The sequence below is a fragment of the Leuresthes tenuis genome, unplaced genomic scaffold (assembly GCF_036924035.1).
Source record: "Leuresthes tenuis unplaced genomic scaffold, fLeuTen1.0.hap1 SCAF_1, whole genome shotgun sequence".
Classification (NCBI taxonomy): Eukaryota; Metazoa; Chordata; class Actinopteri; order Atheriniformes; family Atherinopsidae; genus Leuresthes; species Leuresthes tenuis.
The window spans coordinates 43,230,867-43,251,724 of NW_027325355.1; the positions used below are offsets into that span (position 1 = coordinate 43,230,867).

General features: G+C 43.7%; 31 pseudogenes; 19 read left to right on the forward strand and 12 right to left on the reverse strand.

Moving 5' to 3' along the window:
- Positions 1-131: 131 nt before the first annotated feature.
- LOC140293179 (5S ribosomal RNA) lies at positions 132-250 on the reverse strand (annotated as a pseudogene).
- Positions 251-522: 272 nt separating this feature from the next.
- Positions 523-641, reverse strand: LOC140303533 (5S ribosomal RNA; annotated as a pseudogene).
- Positions 642-910: 269 nt separating this feature from the next.
- Positions 911-1,029, reverse strand: LOC140288340 (5S ribosomal RNA; annotated as a pseudogene).
- Positions 1,030-1,301: 272 nt separating this feature from the next.
- LOC140295834 (5S ribosomal RNA) lies at positions 1,302-1,410 on the reverse strand (annotated as a pseudogene).
- Positions 1,411-1,679: 269 nt separating this feature from the next.
- Positions 1,680-1,798, reverse strand: LOC140297217 (5S ribosomal RNA; annotated as a pseudogene).
- Positions 1,799-2,067: 269 nt separating this feature from the next.
- On the reverse strand, positions 2,068-2,186 carry LOC140299793 (5S ribosomal RNA; annotated as a pseudogene).
- Positions 2,187-2,455: 269 nt separating this feature from the next.
- LOC140279555 (5S ribosomal RNA) lies at positions 2,456-2,574 on the reverse strand (annotated as a pseudogene).
- Positions 2,575-2,843: 269 nt separating this feature from the next.
- On the reverse strand, positions 2,844-2,962 carry LOC140296330 (5S ribosomal RNA; annotated as a pseudogene).
- A 272-nt stretch (positions 2,963-3,234) lies between these two features.
- On the reverse strand, positions 3,235-3,353 carry LOC140288626 (5S ribosomal RNA; annotated as a pseudogene).
- Positions 3,354-3,622: 269 nt separating this feature from the next.
- Positions 3,623-3,731, reverse strand: LOC140295835 (5S ribosomal RNA; annotated as a pseudogene).
- Positions 3,732-4,000: 269 nt separating this feature from the next.
- LOC140288704 (5S ribosomal RNA) lies at positions 4,001-4,119 on the reverse strand (annotated as a pseudogene).
- Positions 4,120-4,391: 272 nt separating this feature from the next.
- Positions 4,392-4,510, reverse strand: LOC140299614 (5S ribosomal RNA; annotated as a pseudogene).
- An 8,057-nt stretch (positions 4,511-12,567) lies between these two features.
- On the forward strand, positions 12,568-12,686 carry LOC140296779 (5S ribosomal RNA; annotated as a pseudogene).
- Positions 12,687-12,955: 269 nt separating this feature from the next.
- Positions 12,956-13,074, forward strand: LOC140316027 (5S ribosomal RNA; annotated as a pseudogene).
- A 272-nt stretch (positions 13,075-13,346) lies between these two features.
- On the forward strand, positions 13,347-13,465 carry LOC140301852 (5S ribosomal RNA; annotated as a pseudogene).
- Positions 13,466-13,737: 272 nt separating this feature from the next.
- On the forward strand, positions 13,738-13,856 carry LOC140289178 (5S ribosomal RNA; annotated as a pseudogene).
- A 658-nt stretch (positions 13,857-14,514) lies between these two features.
- LOC140304356 (5S ribosomal RNA) lies at positions 14,515-14,633 on the forward strand (annotated as a pseudogene).
- A 272-nt stretch (positions 14,634-14,905) lies between these two features.
- On the forward strand, positions 14,906-15,024 carry LOC140289180 (5S ribosomal RNA; annotated as a pseudogene).
- Positions 15,025-15,293: 269 nt separating this feature from the next.
- LOC140267961 (5S ribosomal RNA) lies at positions 15,294-15,412 on the forward strand (annotated as a pseudogene).
- A 269-nt stretch (positions 15,413-15,681) lies between these two features.
- LOC140289644 (5S ribosomal RNA) lies at positions 15,682-15,800 on the forward strand (annotated as a pseudogene).
- Positions 15,801-16,072: 272 nt separating this feature from the next.
- LOC140280952 (5S ribosomal RNA) lies at positions 16,073-16,191 on the forward strand (annotated as a pseudogene).
- Positions 16,192-16,460: 269 nt separating this feature from the next.
- Positions 16,461-16,579, forward strand: LOC140314524 (5S ribosomal RNA; annotated as a pseudogene).
- Positions 16,580-16,848: 269 nt separating this feature from the next.
- Positions 16,849-16,967, forward strand: LOC140266820 (5S ribosomal RNA; annotated as a pseudogene).
- Positions 16,968-17,614: 647 nt separating this feature from the next.
- LOC140290565 (5S ribosomal RNA) lies at positions 17,615-17,733 on the forward strand (annotated as a pseudogene).
- Positions 17,734-18,002: 269 nt separating this feature from the next.
- Positions 18,003-18,121, forward strand: LOC140274971 (5S ribosomal RNA; annotated as a pseudogene).
- A 269-nt stretch (positions 18,122-18,390) lies between these two features.
- Positions 18,391-18,509, forward strand: LOC140266826 (5S ribosomal RNA; annotated as a pseudogene).
- Positions 18,510-18,778: 269 nt separating this feature from the next.
- LOC140288572 (5S ribosomal RNA) lies at positions 18,779-18,897 on the forward strand (annotated as a pseudogene).
- Positions 18,898-19,166: 269 nt separating this feature from the next.
- Positions 19,167-19,285, forward strand: LOC140289645 (5S ribosomal RNA; annotated as a pseudogene).
- Positions 19,286-19,557: 272 nt separating this feature from the next.
- LOC140301859 (5S ribosomal RNA) lies at positions 19,558-19,676 on the forward strand (annotated as a pseudogene).
- Positions 19,677-19,948: 272 nt separating this feature from the next.
- On the forward strand, positions 19,949-20,067 carry LOC140289181 (5S ribosomal RNA; annotated as a pseudogene).
- Positions 20,068-20,725: 658 nt separating this feature from the next.
- On the forward strand, positions 20,726-20,844 carry LOC140267972 (5S ribosomal RNA; annotated as a pseudogene).
- The last annotated feature ends 14 nt before the right edge of the window (positions 20,845-20,858 follow it).

Here is a 20,858-nt window from a genome sequence, read left to right on the forward strand (position 1 = left end):
AATGAGACTCTCAGATCACTTTGTGTCTGCCAACAAAGCAGCAGCAGCTGAAGATGACCAACTTCCTCATGTGTCACAGGGTGATCAGACGTTGCAACAAAAGACATGCAGGTGGTAGAGAGAAGAGAAAAAGCTTACAGCACCTGGTATTCCCAAGCAGTCTCCCATCCAAGTACTAACGAGGCCCAAACCTGCTTGACTTCCAAGATCAGACAAGGTCGGGCTTATTCAGGGTGGTGTGGCCGTAAGCAGCAATATCTGTGACAAATGTGCATTATATAGGTACTGGAATCATACACTTCCTCTATGTAACCAGATAATTGCCGAGAAAGGCTGACTTGTAGTGGGCACATCTTCTTCCCTGATGTGATTATTCTCTGCAGCTGAAATTGACACTCTCAGATCACTTCGTGTCTGCCAACAAAGACGCAGCAGCAGTTGAAGATGACCAACTTCCTCATGTATCACAGGAGGATCAGACGTTGCCACAAAAGACATGAAGGTGGTAGAGAGTAGAGAAGAAGCTTACAGCACCTGGTATTCCCAAGTGGTCTCCCATGCAAGTACTAACCAGGCCCAACCCTGCTTGGCTTCCAAGATCAGACGAGGTCAGGCATGTTCCGGGTGGTGTGGCCGTAAGCAGCAATGTCTCTGACAAATGTGCATTATATAGGTACTGGAATCATACGGTTCCTCTATGCAACCAGATAATTGCCGAGAAAGGCTGATGTGTAGCGGGTAAATCATCTTCTCTGATGTGATCATTCTCTGCAACTGAAACTGAGACTCTCAGATCACTTCATGTCTGCCAACAAAGCAGCAGCAGCTGAAGATGACCAACTTCCTCATGTGTCACAGGGTGATCAGACGTTGCAACAAAAGACATGCAGGTGGTAGAGAGAAGAGAAAAAGCTTACAGCACCTGGTATTCGCAAGCGGTCTCCCATTCAAGAACTAACCAGGCCCAACCCTGCTTGGCTTCCGAGATCAGACGAGGTCGAGCTTATTCAGGGCGGTGTGGCGGTAAGCAACAATATCTGGTACAAATGTGTATTATATAGGTACTGGAATCATACACTTCCTCTATGTAACCAGATAATTGCCAAGAAAGGCTGACTCTTAGTGGGCACATCTTCCTCCTTCATGTGATTATTCTCTGGAGCTGAAACTGAGACTCTCAGATCACTTCATGTCTGCCAACAAAGCAGCAGCAGCAGCTGAAGATGACCAACTTCCTCATGTGTCACAGGATGATCAGACGTTGCAACAAAAGACATGCAGGTGGTAGAGAGAAGAGAAGAAGCTTACAGCACCTGGTATTCCCAAGCAGTCTCCCATCCAAGTACTAACCAGGCCCAACCCTCCTTGGCTTCCGAGATCAGACATATTCAGGGTGGTTTGGCCGTAAGCAACAGTCTCTGTGACAAATGTGCATTATATAGGCAATGGAATCATATGGTTCCTCTATGTAACCAGATAATTGCCGAGAAAGGCTGATATGTAGTGGGCACATCTTGTTCCCTGACGTGATAATTCTCTCTAGCTGAAAATGAGACTCTCAGATCACTTCGTGTCTGCCAACAAAGCAGCAGCAGCTGAAGATGACCAACTTCCTCATGTGTCACAGGGTGATCAGACGTTGCAACAAAAGACATGCAGGTGGTTGAGAGGAGAGAAAAAGCTTACAGCACCTGGTATTCCCAAGCTGTATACCATCAAAGTACTAACCAGGCCCAACACTGCTTGGCTTCCGAGATCAGACGAGGTTGAGCTTATTCAGGGTGGTGTGGCGGTAAGCAACGATATCTGTTACAAATGTGTATTATATAGGGACTGGAATCATACACTTCCTCTATGTAACCAGATAATTGCAGAGAAAGGCTGACTTGTAGTGGGCACATCTTCTTCCCTGATGTGATTATTCTCTGCAGCTGAAACTGAAACTCTGAGATCACTTTGTGTCTGCCAACAAAGCAGCAGCAGCTGAAGATGACCAACTTCTTCACGTGTCACAGGGTGATCAGACGTTGCAACAAAAGACATGGAGGTGGTAGAGAGAAGAGAAAAAGCTTACAGCACCTGGTACTCCCAAGCAGTCTCCCATCCAAGTACTAACCAGGCACAACCCTGCTTGGCTTCCGAGATCAGACGAGGTCGGGCATATTCAGGGTGGTGTGGCCGTAAGCAACAATGTCTGTGACAAATGTAAATTGTATAGGTACTGGAATCATACGGTTCCTCTATATAACCAGATAATTGCAGAGAAAGGCTGATAAATAGTGGGCACATCTTCTTCCCTGACGTGATTATTCTCTCCAGCTGAAAATGAGACTCTCAGATCACTTCGTGTCTGCCAACAAAGCAGCAGCAGCTGAAGATGACCAACTTCCTCATGTGTCACAGGGCGATCAGACCTTGCAACAAAATACATGCAGGTGGTAGAGAGAAGAGAAAAAGCTTACAGCACCTGGCATTCCCAAGGGGTCTCCCATTCAAGTACTAACCAGGCCCAGCCCTGCTTGGGTTCCGAGATCAGTCGAGGTCAGGCATATTCAGGGTGGTGTGGCCGTAAGTAACAATGTCTGTGAAAAATGTGCATTATATAGGTACTGGAATAATACAGTTCCTCTATGTAACCAGATAATTGCAGGGAAAGGCTAACTTGTTGTGGGCACATCTTCTTCCTTGATGTGATTATTCTCTGCAGCTGAAACTGAGACTCTCAGATCACTTCGTGTCTGCTAACAAAGCAGCAGCAGCTGAAGATGACCAACTTCCTCATGTGTCACAGGGCGATCAGACATTGCAACAAAAGACATGCAGGTGGTAGAGAGAAGAGAAAAAGCTTACAGCACCTGGTATTCCCAAGCGGTGTCCCATCAAAGTACTAACCAGGCCCAGCCCTCCTTGGCTTCCGAGATCAGACAAGGTTAGACATATTCAGGGTGGTTTGGCCGTAAGTAACAATCTCCGTGACAAATGTGCATTATATAGGCAATGGAATCATACACTTCCTCTATGTAACCAGATAATTGCCTAGAAAGGCTGACTTGTAGTGGGCACATCTTCTTCCCTGATGTGATTATTCTCTGCAGCTGAAATTGAGACTCTCAGATCACTTCGTGTCTGCCAACAAAGAAGCAGCAGCAGCTGAAGATGACCAACTTCCTCATGTGTCACAGGAGGATCAGACGTTGCCACAAAAGACATGAAGGTGGTAGAGAGTAGAGAAGAAGCTTATAGCACCTGGTATTACCAAGTGGTCTCCCATCCAAGTACTAACCACGCCCAACCCTGCTTGGCTTCCGAGATCAGACGAGGTCGGGCATGTTCTGGGTGGTGTGGCCGTAAGCAGCAATGTCTCTGACAAATGTGCATTATATAGGTCCTGGAATCATACGGTTCCTCTATGCAACCAGATAATTGCCGAGAAAGGCTGATGTGTAGCGGGTAAATCATCTTCTCTGATGTGATCATTCTCTGCAACTGAAACTGAGACTCTCAGATCACTTCATGTCTGCCAACAAAGCAGCAGCAGCTGAAGATGACCAACTTCCTCATGTGTCACAGGATGATCAGACGTTGCAACAAAAGACATGCAGGTGGTAGAGAGAAGAGAAGAAGCTTACAGCACCTGGTATTCCCAAGCAGTCTCCCATCCAAGTACTAACCAGGCCCAACCCTCCTTGGCTTCCGAGATCAGACATATTCAGGGTGGTTTGGCCGTAAGCAACAGTCTCTGTGACAAATGTGCATTATATAGGCAATGGAATCATATGGTTCCTCTATGTAACCAGATAATTGCCGAGAAAGGCTGATATGTAGTGGGCACATCTTGTTCCCTGACGTGATAATTCTCTCTAGCTGAAAATGAGACTCTCAGATCACTTCGTGTCTGCCAACAAAGCAGCAGCAGCTGAAGATGACCAACTTCCTCATGTGTCACAGGGTGATCAGACGTTGCAACAAAAGACATGCAGGTGGTTGAGAGGAGAGAAAAAGCTTACAGCACCTGGTATTCCCAAGCTGTATACCAACAAAGTACTAACCAGGCCCAACACTGCTTGGCTTCCGAGATCAGACGAGGTCGGGCATATTCAGGGTGGTGTGGCCGTAAGCGACAATGTCTTTGACAAATGTGCATTATATAGGTAATGGAATCATACGGTTCCTCTATGTAACCAGATAATTGCCGAGAAAGGCTGACTTGTAGTGGGCAAATCTTCTTCCCTCATGTGATCATTCTCTGAAGCTGAAACTGAGACTCTCAGATCACTTCGTGTCTGCCAACAAAGCAGCAGCAGCTGCTGAAGATGACCAACTTCCTCATGTGTCACAGGGTGATCAGACGTTGCAACAAAAGACATGCAGGTGGTCGAAAGAAGAGAAAAAGCTTACAGCACCTGGTATTCCCAAGAGGTCTTCCATCCAAGTACTAACCAGGCCCAACCGTGCTTGGCTTCCGAGATCAGACGAGGTCGGGCATGTTCAACGTGGTGTGGCCGTAAGCAACAATGTCACTGACAAATGTGCATCATATAGGTACTGGAATCATACGGTTCCTCTATGCAACTAGATAATTGCAGAGAAAGGCTGATGTGTAACGGGCATATCATCTTCTCTGATGTGATCATTCTCTGCAGCTGAAACTGAGACTCTCAGATCACTTCGTGTCTGCCAACAAAGCAGCAGCTGAAGATGACCACCTTCCTCATGTGTCACAGGGTGATCAGACGTTGCAACAAAAGGTGGTAGAGAGAAGAGAAAAAGCTTAAAGCACCTGGTATTCCCAGGCAGTCTACCATCCAAGTACTAGTAGTAGTAAAAATAAAAAGGATGGAAAACATTCAAGAAAAGTGCAAATGAAGCAAGGTTTTTTGGTATAACTATCATGTATTATTCATTTGAACTTTTTTAGAACTTTGAACATTTACAAAACATAAGTAAGATCTCAATCTCAGCTCGGCTGCTGACTACTTGGTCCTGGGGCCTGCTGCTGTCTAGCTCTGGTTCATTCCCGTTTAGGAGATAGCTGATGATTAATGTCATCCTCTTCTAAAAGTCACTGTCAGACTCTGAATTTGATCTTCATATTCTGAAACCTCTTTCTTGACCAAAATCAATTTCAAGGCCTTGTGTGCGATGAATCTTTTGGTTGTTGCGGAGAATCGGTTGTATTAGTAGTTATCACTGGGAAAGCTATATTTATTGCCCCCCCCCCCCCCCCCAAAAAAAAAGAGGAGGGGAAAAAAGAGGGAAAATGAAAAATGTGCAGGAATATGATTACAGGTGCAAGTGCTTGAATGTCGGTTTGACACATGCACACGTGTATAATTACAACAAACAGTTTGAAAGTAGTGTTTCTATTACAGATCACCAAGAAGCTGGCTGGCGCTATTGGGGACAGTGCTGCATGGATGATAAACATCGGCAACGAGTTTGGCCAGGTTCTGAACTCTGTTCTGACAACGGGTGAAGGTGCAGGGTTGGAAGAGTTGTGCCATGGCATCGTCACTCGATACAAGAATGCGGGCCAAGCTGAACCTGAGGTCATCTATGTTGACCGGGACTGCTGCAGCCAGTCAGGTGGGTAAAAATGATAAAATTCTTTATCAAATATACGTTTGAAAAACTGTGTGCCACACACACACACACTGTTACCACTCCACTTGTGGGAGGAGTGGTACTGGCAATTGGGCAGCGGCTGACTTTGTTTTTCACAGGTGTGTCTTCAGTGGTCAAACTCTTCCACCCATGGAGGTCTGCAGTGCGCTTGGACAGCTTCCATTTCATGCGACGTTTTAACTGCGGCGTTAAGTTTACGTTAAGTGTCTGTCTGTCTGTCTGTCTGTTCGCAGATGATTGCTCGTCTGTTACTGTGTGATTATTGTTACAATGTTAATAAAGTTTGATAATTTTACTTGAACCAAGAACAGCCTTCACATTTTTATTTAATTTCCCTTTGCAAAACAGGACGACAATGAGTGTGAGTGACATCCATTTAATGCAATTGTCAAAAGTGAAGCCAGAATTACTTGGAGAATTATTTTACATTTATTAACAAAACCCAACACTCTTTGTCTCAACCAAAGATTTTTTAAAAATACTTTCTTTGCTCAATTTGGAATTTGTTTCATTCACTTGTGTTGCACAAATAGTGATACAGATAGATAGCTAGTCTCTCAAATAATTGAGTGTACCAAAAAAAGAGGGGAAAAATGATGGGAGACTTATTTACATTTACAGTTATACACATGTTGTGTGCTCCCCCCTACAGTAGGCTTTAGTAAAGTCCAAAGCACTGTGGTATGTTGGGGTGTTGCCACAATACAGGTTCGAATCCCACAAGAAACATGAAAATTAAACAGATGATAAACCTTGCAATAAGTGCAGAGGTGTGTGTAAACAATGTTGAGAAGATAAGAGAATAGAGAAAAGTGGATATAGTGTACGTTTTTTCTCCTTTTCTTTTTCTCTCTCCCCCCCCCCTCCTTCCTCTTTTTTTCCTTTTCCCCCCTTTCGGGCAGTCCCTTTTGCCCCTTTTTTGGCCGAAAGGTTAGCACTCTGGACTTTGAATCCAGTGATCCGAGTTCAAATCTCGGTGGAACCTACAGGTGTGCTGTCATGTTTGTGTTCTGGAAAGAAAATGAGTGGATGAGGTTAGTCAGTTGTCAAGTCACACCAGAGTGTGTGATTGACCAATTCCAAAGAGAGGGCTTAAATTGTTTAATGTTGAAAAAGTGAAACATTCAGCTGAGAGGGTCTGTGCTATTTGCCTTCTCACCTCCGGGTGTCACTAATTGAATCTATTTGATTTCTTCTTCCATATTAATTTGCAATGCATATATTTTTCCATGCTCTCCGTTTGGAATTTGGACACAGAAGCCAAAGGAGAAGGAAACAGGAAAAACAATCCCATGGTAACAATCAGCGACAAGGAGAACTACTCAAAAGCCTACATAATTAACCCGGTGCCCAACCATGGGCCAACCAATCATCCAATCAAGGAGCGGCAATTTCTGCCGGCCGGGATCTGAGCGCCAACTCCATGCGGTGCGCACAAGTTGGTACTGATTTAGGAAAAAGAGGATTGTACAATTTTACTCCTTGGTATGGATACTCTTTCAAAAAAGTCCAAAAAATAAAATATGTGGTTGACAAAACTGTGTGACTCAGTCCTTCAACACAAAAGGCAGGCAAAGGAAAATCAGCTGTCCTCTCTATCTAATCATAGGAGGATGGCCTGACTACGATCAGGGACCTGAGCAGCAAAGAATAGATAGACATGATAAATAGTTATATATATATATATATACATATATATATGTACATACTAGTCTCCAATACTACTATGATAAAAAGAGATCCAATGTACAGGTCTAAGTTGTACAGGAATGTGTTGTAGAAATTTGTTCTATATTTTTGTTGTAAATCCACAACAGGTTTCATCATCTGCTAATCCTGAAGGAGACACTAGTTGTAAAGGAATTTATTAATACATAAAAATGCTTATATTATAAGACTGAAACATCCTTGAACAGCAGATCACTGTAAAGACATACATATAATATTGTGATTATGTCAGTGGGTCAACAATTTTGTAAAGGCAACTTTACATAAAAAAATTTAAAATCTTGTAAAAATATAACAATGTAAACATAAAAACAGCAACCTCAAAACAAAACATAGCATGTTACCTGGATGGAAAACCATGCGTCTCTACAGCCTGAAGGAAGAAATCTTGGGCTGTTGATGACTTGTTGTTATTGGTAGCATGTCGGTACATGATCTTTGTGAGCATTTGGAAAACATAAAAACCACAGAAACACATTAAACATTAACTACAATAATATAAGAATAATAAATGAATGAAATATTGTTCCATGTGTAATGTTAGACTTAAAGCTATACTTACCTTTCTGGCATGTAGCACGGCAAATTTAAACATGAAAAACTCCCCCTCCCTCCAAAGTCTCACCCTCTTCCCCCTGCCTGACCTGTGACGCTCCCTTCCTCCCTGACGTGTGAGGTGAGAAAGTGATGGTGCGTTCCATCTCCCCCGGATGTCGGAGCGGAGAATGTTGTCAAGTTATCAGCGGTCCAGTTACCACGTCCATCAAGGCTATTCTTGTGCTTGCCGTGTCCGAATATAAACAACTTGTGATCTACAACGGCCTGCGTTGTAGTTCGCGTGTAATTTCAACACCTGGTGGCTTGCTTTTCCATTTTAGTGCGCCATAAGCTTATTAGGAGCATTTTAAGCTTACAAAAGAAAAGTATAGCTTTAAATAAATTAAGTTGAATATTATATCACACACTATAATCTCCATGGGGACACTGACCTTTCTTGAAGAGACATCTATTCCAAACATTACCACACCATATCTGTTCAATAAAAATGTATCAATTGTTTAACGCAGCTACATCGTGGTCCATTACACCAGATTCCAGAACTCTGCAGAATGTATGCCATAGACCATTTTTTAAATCAATATATAAATATATAATGTCCATGTGATGTCCTTTGCTGTCAGCTTACCTGATCAACTTGTGGTTGGTATCTATATGTACGAGTGACAGAGGAGCTGCGACATTGTAGGTCCTTCTCACAACACATCCGAGGCTTGTCATTCTCTGTAGTATTCCTACCCTATCAACCCGGTGCATCGAATCCCACACTCTGTCCACTGAACTCTGTGGCCTAAAGCCCTAAGACGACCTTTTACCATTCTGTGACCTGTAGGAAAAGAAGTGAAAACCACTTTTATTTAAGATATATTGATTGATAATCATGTAAACAAACAATTTAGGCATTTAACTTTTTCTCAGGTATACATGCTATGATGACCGTTGCTATGATAATGTCCAGGACTCTCCACTAAGGCACAGAAAATTTAAAAAATAATATTGATAGCCTTTAGGCTATAAAAATAGCAGTCATTAAAGTAGCCGGCCCTCAGCTAGACTTAGTTGTGGAGGCTATATGGCCGGCAATTTCAAATGTTACTTTTATGGCACAAATCTTTTTATAATGCTATGGACAAGTGCATGATATAATTCAAATAAAAACTTTCTGTAAAAAGCACCAACCCAAATTCTGGGAGTCTTGCTTGATGGCAGAGACCAAGCTGTCAAGTTCATCATCTGTCATTTTACTGTAGCCTTCCCTTTTTGAGAGGCCCCACTGTCGCATTCTGCGTTTCAGTGTTCTCACTGATACACCAGCAGTGTGGAAATACAGGGGGCAGAGAGGTCAATTTCAATCAAATGCTGGACGTGGTCTTTGGAAAAAAACATATGCTGGCTTGTTCACAGATACGAGACTTGTGTTCTTTTCACTGATTTTTACTGTGGTCTTCATCGTCGGCTTTCACCACAAGTACACCGTAGAACTGATAAAACACAAATGATGTACAAATATTACATTACACATGCCTCAACTAAAAGAAAATATATTATTTACAAACACAAACTTACATACCACTTTGGCCTGCAAGTGGACAAACCGGTAAACTTAAAACCGCTTATGGTCTTCGTTGATTGCTTTCTTTATTGGATCCATATCAATGATACCAGTTTACCGGACCGCTTTTTTAAACCGGAAGTGACATCACCGTCACCTTAAACTAAAGTTATCAAGTTTTAACTTTTAACTTTTACCTAACACCAAATGTTATTAACTATATCCTTTAAACATTGCTAAATATTAAATATATACATCAAAACACTTAAAACAAACGTGTTATACGGACATTCTCTATGGCCATAAAATCATAGCTGCATCTAGTGGCGAAACATAAATATAACTGCCGTTACATTGCCTGTTTGACAGTTTAAAGCGGCTGCACGTGCACTTTTTCTATCTGGCCTCAGTACATTTCTGAAATGTATTCATTTGTGTTTGGAAAACATTGGAAACTTTATTTCTGAGTCCACATCAGTGGGTTCTGGTTGTTAGCACATAGATGAGGAGACAGTTCAAGTAGTTTAAATTTTTAATAAGTGCCGTGCTACATGCCAGAAAGGTAAGTATAGCTTTAAGTCTAACATTACACATGGAACAATATTTCATTCATTTATTATTCTTATATTATTGTAGTTAATGTTTAATGTGTTTCTGTGGTTTTTATGTTTTCCAAATGCTCACAAAGATCATGTACCGACATGCTACCAATAACAACAAGGCATCAACAGCCCAAGATTTCTTCCTTCAGGCTGTAGAGACGCATGGTTTTCCATCCAGGTAACATGCTATGTTTTGTTTTGAGGTTGCTGTTTTTATGTTTACATTGTTATATTTTTACAAGATTTTAAATTTTTTTATGTAAAGTTGCCTTTACAAAATTGTTGACCCACTGACATAATCACAATATTATATGTATGTCTTTACAGTGATCTGCTGTTCAAGAATGTTTCAGTCTTATAATATAAGCATTTTTATGTATTAATAAATTCCTTTACAACTAGTGTCTCCTTCAGGATTAGCAGATGATGAAACCTGTTGTGGATTTACAACAAAAATATAGAACAAATTTCTACAACACATTCCTGTACAACTTAGACCTGTACATTGGATCTCTTTTTATCATAGTAGTATTGGAGACTAGTATGTACATATATATATGTATATATATATATATATAACTATTTATCATGTCTATCTATTCTTTGCTGCTCAGGTCCCTGATCGTAGTCAGGCCATCCTCCTATGATTAGATAGAGAGGACAGCTGATTTTCCTTTGCCTGCCTTTTGTGTTGAAGGACTGAGTCACACAGTTTTGTCAACCACATATTTTATTTTTTGGACTTTTTTGAAAGAGTATCCATACCAAGGAGTAAAATTGTACAATCCTCTTTTTCCTAAATCAGTACCAACTTGTGCGCACCGCATGGAGTTGGCGCTCAGATCCCGGCCGGCAGAAATTGCCGCTCCTTGATTGGATGATTGGTTGGCCCATGGTTGGGCACCGGGTTAATTATGTAGGCTTTTGAGTAGTTCTCCTTGTCGCTGATTGTTACCATGGGATTGTTTTTCCTGTTTCCTTCTCCTTTGGCTTCTGTGTCCAAATTCCAAACGGAGAGCATGGAAAAATATATGCATTGCAAATTAATATGGAAGAAGAAATCAAATAGATTCAATTAGAGACACCCGGAGGTGAGAAGGCAAATAGCACAGACCCTCTCAGCTGAATGTTTCACTTTTTCAACATTAAACAATTTAAGCCCTCTCTTTGGAATTGGTCAATCACACACTCTGGTGGGACTTGACAACTGACTAACCTCATCCACTCATTTTCTTTCCAGAACACAAACATGACAGCACACCTGTAGGTTCCACCGAGATTTGAACTCGGATCACTGGATTCAAAGTCCAGAGTGCTGACCTTTCGGCCAAAAAAGGGGCAAAAGGGACTGCCCGAAAGGGGGGAAAAGGAAAAAAAGAGGAAGGAGGGGGGGGGAGAGAGAAAAAGAAAAGGAGAAAAAACGTACACTATATCCACTTTTCTCTATTCTCTTATCTTCTCAACATTGTTTACACACACCTCTGCACTTATTGCAAGGTTTATCATCTGTTTAATTTTCATGTTTCTTGTGGGATTCGAACCTGTATTGTGGCAACACCCCAACATACAACAGTGCTTTGGACTTTACTAAAGCCTACTGTAGGGGGGAGCACACAACATGTGTATAACTGTAAATGTAAATAAGTCTCCCATCATTTTTCCCCTCTTTTTTTGGTACACTCAATTATTTGAGAGACTAGCTATCTATCTGTATCACTATTTGTGCAACACAAGTGAATGAAACAAATTCCAAATTGAGCAAAGAAAGTATTTTTAAAAAATCTTTGGTTGAGACAAAGAGTGTTGGGTTTTGTTAATAAATGTAAAATAATTCTCCAAGTAATTCTGGCTTCACTTTTGACAATTGCATTAAATGGATGTCACTCACACTCACTGTCGTCCTGTTTTGCAAAGGGAAATTAAATAAAAATGTGAAGGCTGTTCTTGGTTCAAGTAAAATTATCAAACTTTATTAACATTGTAACAATAATCACACAGTAACAGACGAGCAATCATCTGCGAACAGACAGACAGACAGACAGACACTTAACGTAAACTTAACGCCGCAGTTAAAACGTCGCACCTATCGTACCTATATAATGCACATTTGTCACAGTTATTGTTGCTTACGGCCACACCACCCTGAATAAGTCTGATCTCGGAAGCCAAGCAGGGTTGGGCCTTGTTAGTATTTGGATGGGAGACTGCTTGGGAATACCAAGTGCTGTAGGTTTTTTCTTTTCTCTCTACAACCTGCATGTCTTTTGTTGCAACGTCTGATCACCCTGTGACACATGAGGAAGTTGGTCATCTTCAGCTGCTGCTGCTTTATTGGCAGACACGAAGTGATCTGAGAGTCTCATTTTCAGCTGGAGAAAATTATCACGTCAGGGAACAAGATGTGCCCACTACATATCAGCCTTTCTCGGCAATTATCTGGTTACATAGAGGAACCATATGATTCCATTGCCTATATAATGCACATTTGTCACAGAGATTGTTGCTTACGGCCAAACCACCCTGAATATGTCTGACCTCGTCTGATCTCAGAAGCCAAGGAGGTTTGGGCGTGGTTAGTACTTTGATGAGAGACCGCTTGGGAATACCAGGTGATGTAAGCTTTTTCTCTTCTCTCTACCACCTGCATGTCTTTTGTTGCAACGTCTGATCACCCTGTGACACGTGAAGAAGTTCGTCATCTTCAGCTGCTGCTGCTTTTTTGGCAGACACGAAGTGATCTGAGAGTCTCAGTTTCAGCTGTAGAGAATAATCACATCAGGGAAGAAGATGTGCCCACTACAAGTTAGCCTTTCTTGGCAATTATCTGGTTGCATAGAGGAACCGTATGATTCCAGTACCTATATAATGCACATTTGTCACAGACATTGTTACTTACGGCCACACCACCCTGAATATGCCCAACCTCGTGTGATCTCGGAACCCAAGCAGGGTTGGGCCTGGTTAGTACTTCGATGGGAGACCTCTTGGGAATACCAGGTGCTGTAAGCTTCTTCTCTTCTGTCTACCACCTCCATGTCTTTTGTTGCAACGTCTGATCATCCTGTGACACATGAGGAAGTTGGTCATCTTCAGCAGCTGCTGCTTCTTTGTTGGCAGACACGAAGTGATCTGAGAGTCTCAGTTTCAGCTGCAGAAAATAATCACATGGGGGAAGAAGATGTGCCCGCTACACATCAGCCTTTCTCTGCAATTAACTGGTTGCATAGAGGAACCGTATGATTCCAGTACCTATATAATGGACATTTGTCAGAGATATTGTTGCTTACGGCCACACCACCCTGAATAAGCCCGACCTCGTCTGATCTCGGAAGCAGAGCAGGTTTGGGCCTGGTTAGTACTTCGATGGGAGACCTCTTGGGAATACCAGGTGCTGTAAGCTTCTTCTCTTCTCTCTACCACCTGCATGTCTTTTGTTGCAACGTCTGATCATCCTGTGACACATGAGGAAGTTGGTCATCTTCAGCAGCTGCTGCTTCTTTGTTGGCAGACACGAAGTGATCTGAGAGTCTCAGTTTCAGCTGCAGAAAATAATCACATCGGGGAAGAACATGTGCCCACTACAAGTCAGCCTTTCTCGGCAATTATCTGGTTACATAGAGGAAGTGTATGATTCCAGTACTTATATAATGCACATTTGTCACAGATATTGTTGCTTACGGCCACACCACCCTGAATAAGCCCGACCTCGTCTGATCTTGGAAGCCAAGCAGGTTTGGGCCTGGTTAGTACTTGGATGGGAGACTGCTTGGGAATACCAGGTGCTTTAAGCTTTTTCTCTTCTCTCTACCACCTGCATGTCTTTTGTTGCAACGTCTGATCACCTTGTGACACATGAGGAAGTTGGTCATCTTCAGCTGCTGCTGCTTTGTTGGCAGACACGAAGTGATCTGAGAGTCTCATTTTCAGCTGGAGAGAATTATCACGTCAGGGAAGAAGATGTGCCCACTACAAGTCAGCCTTTCTCGGCAATTATCTGGTTGCATAGAGGAACCGTATGATTCCAGTACCTATATAATGCACATTTGTCAGAGACATTGTTGCTTACGGCCACACCACCCTGAATAAGCCCCACCTCGTCTGATCTCGGACGCCAAGCAGGGTTGTAACTGCTTACTACTTGGATGGGAGACAGCTTGTGAATAACCAGGTGCTGTAAGCTTTTTCTCTTCTCTCTACCACCTGCATGTCTTTTGTTGCAATGTCTGATCACCCTGTGACACGTGAAGAAGTTGGTCATCTTCAGCTGCTGCTGCTTTGTTGATAGACACGAGGTGATCTGAGAGTCTCATTTTCAGCTCCAGAGAATAATCACATCAAGGAGGAAGATGAACCCACTACAAGTCAGCCTTTTTCGGCAATTATCTGGTTACACAGAGGAAGTGTATGATTCCAGTACCTATATAATGCACATTTGTCACCGATATTGTTGCTTACGGCCACACCACCCTGAATAAGCCCGACCTCGTCTGATCTCGGAAGCCAAGCAGGGTTGGGCCTAGTTAGTACTTGGATGGGAGACTGCTTGGGAATACCAGGTGCTGTACGCTTCTTCTCTCCTCTCTACCACCTGCATGTCTTTTGTTGCAACGTCTGATCATCCTGTGACACATGAGGAAGTTGGTCATCTTCAGCAGCTGCTGCTTCTTTGTTGGCAGACACAAAGTGATCTGAGAGTCTCAGTTTCAGCTGCAGAAAATAATCACATCGGGGAAGAAGATGTGCCCACTACAAGTCAGCCTTTCTCGGCAATTATCTGGTTACATAGAGGAAGTGTATGATTCCAGTACTTATATAATGCACATTTGTCACAGATATTGTTGCTTACGGCCACACCACCCTGAATAAGCCCGACCTCGTCTGATCTTGGAAGCCAAGCAGGTTTGGGCCTGGTTAGTACTTGGATGGGAGACTGCTTGGGAATACCAGGTGCTTTAAGCTTTTTCTCTTCTCTCTACCACCTGCATGTCTTTTGTTGCAATGTCTGATCACCCTGTGACACGTGAAGAAGTTGGTCATCTTCAGCTGCTGCTGCTTTGTTGATAGACACGAGGTGATCTGAGAGTCTCATTTTCAGCTGGAGAGAATAATCACATCAAGGAGGAAGATGAACCCACTACAAGTCAGCCTTTTTCGGCAATTATCTGGTTACACAGAGGAAGTGTATGATTCCAGTACCTATATAATGCACATTTGTCACCGATATTGTTGCTTACGGCCACACCACCCTGAATAAGCCCGACCTCGTCTGATCTCGGAAGCCAAGCAGGGTTGGGCCTGGTTAGTACTTGAATGCGAGACCGCTTGGGAATACCAGGTGCCTTAAGCTTTTTCTCTTCTCTCTACCATCTACATGTCTTTTGTTGCAACGTCTGATCACCCTGAGACACATGAGGAAGTTGGTCATCTTCAGCTTCTGCTGCTTTGTTGGCAGACACGAAGTGATCTGAGAGTCTCAGTTTCAGCTGAAGAGAATGATCACATCAGAGAAGATGATATGCCCGCTACACATCAGCCTTTCTCGGCAATTATCTGGTTGCATAGAGGAACCGTATGATTCCAGTACCTATATAATGCACATTTGTCAGAGACATTGTCGCTTGCGGCCACACCACCCTGAACATGCCCGACCTCGTCTGATCTCGGAAGCCAAACAGGGTTGAGCCTGCTTAGTACTTGGATGGGAGACTGCTTGGGAATACCAGGTGCTGTACGCTTCTTCTCTCCTCTCTACCACCTGCATGTCTTTTGTTGCAACGTCTGATCATCCTGTGACACATGAGGAAGTTGGTCATCTTCAGCAGCTGCTGCTTCTTTGTTGGCAGACACAAAGTGATCTGAGAGTCTCAGTTTCAGCTGCAGAGAATAATCACATCAGGGAAGAAGATGTGCCCACTACAAGTCAGCCTTTCTCTGCAATTATCTGGTTACATAGAAGAAGTGTATGATTCCAGTACCTATATAATGCACATTTGTCACAGTTAATGTCGCTTACGGCCACACCACCCTGAATAAGCCCGACCTCGTCTGATCTTGGAAGCCAAGCAGGATTGGGCCTTGTTAGTACTTGGATGGGAGTCCTCTTGGGAATACCAGGTGCTGTAAGCTTTTTCTCCTCTCTCTACCACCTGCATGTCTTTTGTTGCAACGTCTGATCACCCTGTGACACATGAGGAAGGTGGTCATCTTCAGCTGCTGCTGCTTTGTTGGCAGACACGAAGTGATCTGAGAGTCTCAGTTTCAGCTCGAGAGAATAATCACGTCAGGGAAGAAGATGTGCCCACTACTTATCAGCTTTTCTCGGCAATAATCTGGTTACATAGAGGAACTGTATGATTCCAGTACCTATATAATGCACATTTGTCACAGTTATTGTTGCTTACGGCCACACCACCCTGAATATACCCGACCTCGTCTGATCTCGGAAGCCAAGCAGGTTTGGGCCTGGTTAGTACTTGGATGGTAGACTGCATGGGAATACCAGGTGCTTTAAGCTTTTTCTCTTCTCTCTACCACCTTCATGTCTTTTGTTGCAACGTCTGAGCACCCTGTGACACATGAGGAAGTTGGTCATCTTCATTTTCTGCTGCTTTGTTGGCAGACACGAAGTGATCTGAGAGTCTCAGTTTCAGCTGAAGAGAATAATCACATCAAGGAGGAAGATGAACCCACTACAAGTCAGCCTTTTTCGGCAATTATCTGGTTACACAGAGGAAGTGTATGATTCCAGTACCTATATAATGCACAATTGTCACCGATATTTTTGCTTACGGCCACACCACCCTGAATAAGCCCGACCTCGTCTGATCTCGGAAGCCAAGCACGGTTGGGCCTGGTTAGTACTTGAATGGGAGACCGCTTGGGAATACCAGGTACCTTAAGCTTTTTCTCTTCTCTCTACCACCTGCATGTCTTTTGTTGCAACGTCTGATCACCCTGTGACACATGAGGAAGTTGGTCATCTTCAGCTTCTGCTGCTTTGTTGGCAGACACGAAGTGATCTGAGAGTCTCATGTTCAGCTGGAGAAAATTATCACGTCAGGGAAGAAGATGTGCCCACTACAGATCAGCCTTTCTCAGCAATTATCTGGTTACATAGAGGAACCGTATGATTCCTGTACTTATATAATGCACATTTGTCAGACACATTGTTGCTTACGGCCACACCACCCTGAACATGCCTGATCTCGTAAGCCAAGCAGGGTTGAGCCTCCTTAGTACTTGGATGGGAGACTGCTTGGGAATACCAGGTGCTGTAAGCTTTTTCTCTTCTCTCTACCACCTGCATGTCTTTTGTTGCAACGTCTGATCACCCTGTGACACATGAGGAAGTTGGTCATCTTCAGCTGCTGCTGCTTTGTTGGCTGACACGAAGTGATCTGAGAGTCTCAGTTTAAGTTGCAGAGAATGATCACATCAGAGAAGATGATTTGCCCGCTACACATCAGCCTTTCTCGGCAATTATCTGGTTGCATAGAGGAACCGTATGATTCCAGTACCTATATAATGCACATTTGTCAGAGACATTGTTGCTTACGGCCACACCACCCTGAATAAGCCCGACCTCGTCTGATCTCGGACGCCAAGCAGGGTTGTACCTGGTTAGTACTTGGATGGGAGACAGCTTGGGAATACCAGGTGCTGTAAGCTTTTTCTCTTCTCTCTACCACCTGCATGTCTTTTGTTGCAACGTCTGATCACCCTGTGACACGTGAAGAAGTTAGTCATCTTCAGCTGCTGCTGCTTTGTTGATAGACACGAGGTGATCTGAGAGTCTCAGTTTCAGCTGCAGAGAATAATCACATCAAGGAGGAAGATGAACCCACTACAAGTCAGCCTTTTTCGGCAATTATCTGGTTATACAGAGGAAGTGTATGATTCCAGTACCTATATAATGCACATTTGTCACCAAAATTTTTGCTTATGGCCACACCACCCTGAATAAGCCCAACCTCGTCTGATCTCGGAAGCCAAGCAGGGTTGGGCCTGGTTAGTACTTGAATGGGAGACTGCTTGGGAATACCAGGTGCCTTAAGCTTTTTCTCTTCTCTCTACCACCTGCATGTCTTTTGTTGCAACATCTGATCACCCTGTGACACATGAGGAAGTTGGTCATCTTCATTTTCTGCTGCTTTGTTGGCAGACACGAAGTGATCTGAGAGTCTCAGTTTCAGCTGAAGAGAATAATCACATCAAGGAGGAAGATGAACCCACTACAAGTCAGCCTTTTTCGGCAATTATCTGGTTACACAGAGGAACCATATGATTCCAGTACCTATATAATGCACAATTGTCACCGATATTTTTGCTTACGGCCACACCACCCTGAATAAGCCCGACCTCGTCTGATCTCGGAAGCCAAGCACGGTTGGGCCTGGTTAGTACTTGAATGGGAGACCGCTTGGGAATACCAGGTACCTTAAGCTTTTTCTCTTCTCTCTACCACCTGCATGTCTTTTGTTGCAACGTCTGATCACCCTGTGACACATGAGGAAGATGGTCATCTTCAGCTTCTGCTGCTTTGTTGGCAGACACGAAGTGATCTGAGAGTCTCATGTTCAGCTGGAGAAAATTATCACGTCAGGGAAGAAGATGTGCCCACTACAGATCAGCCTTTCTCAGCAATTATCTGGTTACATAGAGGAACCGTATGATTCCAGTACCTATATAATGCACATTTGTCACAGAAATTGTTCCTTACGGCCACACCACCCTGAATAAGCCCGACCTCGTCTGATCTCGGAAGCCAAGGAGGGTTGGGCCTGGTTAGTACTTTAATGGGAGACTGCTTGGGAATACCAGGTGCTGTAAGCGTTTTCTCTTCTCTCTACAACCTGCATGTCTTTTGTTGCAACGTCTGATCACCCTGTGACACATGAGGAAGTTGGCCATCTTCAGCTGCTGCTGCTTTGTTGGAAGACACGAAGTGATCTGAGAGTCTCAGTTTCAGCTAAAGAGAATAATCACTTCAGGGAAGAAGATGTGCCCACTACAGATCAGCCTTTCTCAGCAATTATCTGGTTACATAGAGGAACCGTATGATTCCAGTACCTATATAATGCACATTTGTCAGAGACATTGTCGCTTGCGGCCACACCACCCTGAACATGCCCGACCTCGTCTGATCTCGGAAGCCAAACAGGGTTGAGCCTGCTTAGTACTTGGATGGGAGACTGCTTGGGAATACCAGGTGCTGTACGCTTCTTCTCTCCTCTCTACCACCTGCATGTCTTTTGTTGCAACGTCTGATCATCCTGTGACACATGAGGAAGTTGGTCATCTTCAGCAGCTGCTGCTTCTTTGTTGGCAGACACGAAGTGATCTGAGAGTCTCAGTTTCAGCTGCAGAAAATAATCACATGGGGGAAGAAGATGTGCCCGCTACACATCAGCCTTTCTCTGCAATTAACTGGTTGCATAGAGGAACCGTATGATTCCAGTACCTATATAATGGACATTTGTCAGAGATATTGTTGCTTACGGCCACACCACCCTGAATAAGCCCGACCTCGTCTGATCTCGGAAGCAGAGCAGGTTTGGGCCTGGTTAGTACTTCGATGGGAGACCTCTTGGGAATACCAGGTGCTGTAAGCTTCTTCTCTTCTCTCTACCACCTGCATGTCTTTTGTTGCAACGTCTGATCATCCTGTGACACATGAGGAAGTTGGTCATCTTCAGCAGCTGCTGCTTCTTTGTTGGCAGACACGAAGTGATCTGAGAGTCTCAGTTTCAGCTGCAGAAAATAATCACATCGGGGAAGAAGATGTGCCCACTACAAGTCAGCCTTTCTCGGCAATTATCTGGTTACATAGAGGAAGTGTATGATTCCAGTACTTATATAATGCACATTTGTCACAGATATTGTTGCTTACGGCCACACCACCCTGAATAAGCCCGACCTCGTCTGATCTTGGAAGCCAAGCAGGTTTGGGCCTGGTTAGTACTTGGATGGGAGACTGCTTGGGAATACCAGGTGCTTTAAGCTTTTTCTCTTCTCTCTACCACCTGCATGTCTTTTGTTGCAACGTCTGATCACCTTGTGACACATGAGGAAGTTGGTCATCTTCAGCTGCTGCTGCTTTGTTGGCAGACACGAAGTGATCTGAGAGTCTCATTTTCAGCTGGAGAGAATTATCACGTCAGGGAAGAAGATGTGCCCACTACAAGTCAGCCTTTCTCGGCAATTATCTGGTTGCATAGAGGAACCGTATGATTCCAGTACCTATATAATGCACATTTGTCAGAGACATTGTTGCTTACGGCCACACCACCCTGAATAAGCCCCACCTCGTCTGATCTCGGACGCCAAGCAGGGTTGTAACTGCTTACTACTTGGATGGGAGACAGCTTGTGAATAACCAGGTGCTGTAAGCTTTTTCTCTTCTCTCTACCACCTGCATGTCTTTTGTTGCAATGTCTGATCACCCTGTGACACGTGAAGAAGTTGGTCATCTTCAGCTGCTGCTGCTTTGTTGATAGACACGAGGTGATCTGAGAGTCTCATTTTCAGCTGGAGAGAATAATCACATCAAGGAGGAAGATGAACCCACTACAAGTCAGCCTTTTTCGGCAATTATCTGGTTACACAGAGGAAGTGTATGATTCCAGTACCTATATAATGCACATTTGTCACCGATATTGTTGCTTACGGCCACACCACCCTGAATAAGCCCGACCTCGTCTGATCTCGGAAGCCAAGCAGGGTTGGGCCTGGTTAGTACTTGAATGCGAGACCGCTTGGGAATACCAGGTGCCTTAAGCTTTTTCTCTTCTCTC